Raw genomic sequence first — 2500 nt, 5'->3', positions numbered from 1 at the left:
CTCCTTTTCAGAAAGAAAACGATTGTGTTTAACACAAACCGCGTAACTGTTGTTAACTCCCATTTCGACACAAATAGAGTCCTTTAGGAGGAGGACTTCGATCCTGCCCGATACACTCAAGTCCGGGTCTTCTGCGTCTAACCTGTAAGTATCAGTGAGCAGAAACTTATCCTAGGTAAAAGTACAGGCTAATTCATGCTCATGTTAGTCTTAAATGAATGTTATGGAAATGTATTTTAGTTTGAATGACCCATAAGACCATGCGGTCGTTCAGACTGTCTTTGAAAATCCAGAACAACTAGTATGAAGCACAGCATACCGGCGCCTGTGGTAAAGATGTTAAGAGTTTTACTGTTGCACTCAGAAGACCCTCATTTTTATTAAGTGTCTCGGTCTTTCTGCTGGGATGTTGTATCCCTCTAAACCTGTACCAAACTAATAAATCGGCGCTCCATTTCATAGTTCCTCTTCTTCATAAGACTACCTTTTCAGCCAGGCTTCAGCCCATACAAATAAAATATGAGTACCATGTGGAAAAAATATACAAAAATATAGTTAAATTTATTGTTAGCGACAGGATTGTTTATTTATTTGTTTGTTTGTTTGTTTGTTAGAGTAAAAAGAAACACATTGACTCTGTAATGGTCATTTCGTGCTGAGAAAACGTAAGAAACAGAAACAACAGAGGGAACATGAAGAAGAAGGACCTAGCCGTGACAACTTCCAGCTACCCGCAAACAAATACGTCTTTCCAAAGGTGCTGAGAGTGACACAATTCACTACCCAATATAAAAGTCTACACCATTGTAAATGTCCACTGTATACCATATGTGAGGCAGCGTGGTGGAATTAGGCTCTCGTCATAATAATCAAAGTGAAGAAACTTGCATTTTTCCGCTTTTTATCAAATTTTTGTTTTTTGGCTCAACACCTTTTATGCCCATTAAAGAGCTCATTTCTGTGTGGATTTTTCTGAAAAGCTTTGAGTAAAGGCACAAAAAAGTAAATTTTCAGTCACACCAGATTCTTAAGCTAAGGAAATAACTAATCTTTGGCAGCCATTTTCTCACTAATTTTACCTCTGAAAACAAGTGACCCCCCACCTCTTCATTCGCAAATATCTCGCCTTGTATTCAAGATAAATAGATATTTTTAAAATTCAAATAAAGACAAGTGAACAAGCTTTAAGATGATACCAATAACTCTTCATGCCCCAAAATTGATGAGAGCCTGATTCCACCACGCTGCCTCACATATCATTCTGGGTGTATGCCCTTTACAGACGTTCAACAAACCAGCGGTTGTTCCTCCCATTAAGATGACTCACGCTTCCGGAGAGTCTCTTCCCCCCCCCCTTTTCCCTAACCCCCCACCCCCGCCTTTCCTTTGCGCAGTTTGACCACTTGTGAGTAATGGCCTGGTGGCTTGGGAGAGCCGACTATGAGCTTAAATTCACCGGAAACTGTGCCTCCACACGTCCGGCTCGCGTTTGCTTGTTTGTGGGCTGGAGAAGAGACCTCGATTTCAACACAAGCAGCGAGTGAGCGTCGTGTACTGGAATGGTCAACACTAATCATGGTAACAATAACAACAATGATTACAATGCGAATCAATAGAGCATTTCATCTCCTAAAACGGAAGGCTCTATGGGATTTTATTCTAAGTAATAACAATAATAATGAAAATAATGCGGATTTATCTAGCATTCAATCCCTAGAAGGCTTTAAGCTACTTGGTTCATGGTGGTAATATTAATGTGAATCTTATATTTAGTGCATAGTTTCAGGAAGCAAGATCTTAGCGCTCTAATTTTGACTTCTAAGTCTTTTCTGAGGCAAGAGAAAAAACAAGTCTTATCCCGTCCCTCTTTACCCACTAGCATGTAGAATCTGACCGAAAGAGCCAAAACCTCAGTACAGACAAGAACAATTGCTGTGGACACAGTTGAAGTAATTGACCGTCCTTTTTGCACTAAGACTGGAGTTCGCATCTGTGGACTATGTTGTACTATATGGTTATTTGTATAAGGAGATTCTTGATGCTGTTAAATTTTCTTTCGTGTCCATTCCGCCTGAAGTCTGTACGTGGGCTATACCAAAGAGAGGGATAGAAAGGTGAGAGTGAGTATGTGTGTTTGAGGTAGGGGGGGGGGGGGTACAACATCTCACTAAAACTGAGACCCTCAAACGCGAATACAGCAATAAATGTCCATACTTTGCCTTATTTGAGTCATCTTACATCACATGATCGATAGAGTAAATACGGACTTTTTTTCTCGTGTAAACAGACCCAGACAAAGAACAAATTCATGCAACCCTGCCATGGGAGAGTTTGAAAAAAGCGACCGAACTTGCCTAGAGACAGGTACCAAAAGTCGCTCCAGACCATTTCGAGCTACAAGGTGATAACAAAAAAAATCACTTTTTGGACCAAAATGTGTTTCCTTTAGAACATGACAGATCCACCATTTTTTCACAATGTGCTCACAGGGTTTTCATTG

At 40.3% G+C, this 2500-nt stretch overlaps 2 protein-coding genes across 2 annotated transcripts in view; one reads left to right on the top strand and one right to left on the bottom strand.

Annotated features, from left to right (window-relative positions):
• LOC101848434 (stabilin-2) overlaps positions 1-2500 on the bottom strand; it is a gene marked incomplete at both ends in the record, with an annotated part of 110080 nt that overhangs the window by 88127 nt on the left and 19453 nt on the right.
• Positions 1-2500, top strand: part of LOC101845327 (FMRFamide receptor-like) — a 7889-nt gene that overhangs the window by 1808 nt on the left and 3581 nt on the right. The window lies entirely within an intron of this gene.

Source organism: Aplysia californica, unplaced genomic scaffold, assembly GCF_000002075.1.
Source record: "Aplysia californica isolate F4 #8 unplaced genomic scaffold, AplCal3.0 scaffold00188, whole genome shotgun sequence".
Lineage (NCBI taxonomy): Eukaryota > Metazoa > Mollusca > Gastropoda > Aplysiida > Aplysiidae > Aplysia > Aplysia californica.
The sequence above is the reverse complement of the archived record's forward strand: the minus strand, read 5'-3'. Positions and strand labels throughout refer to the sequence as shown.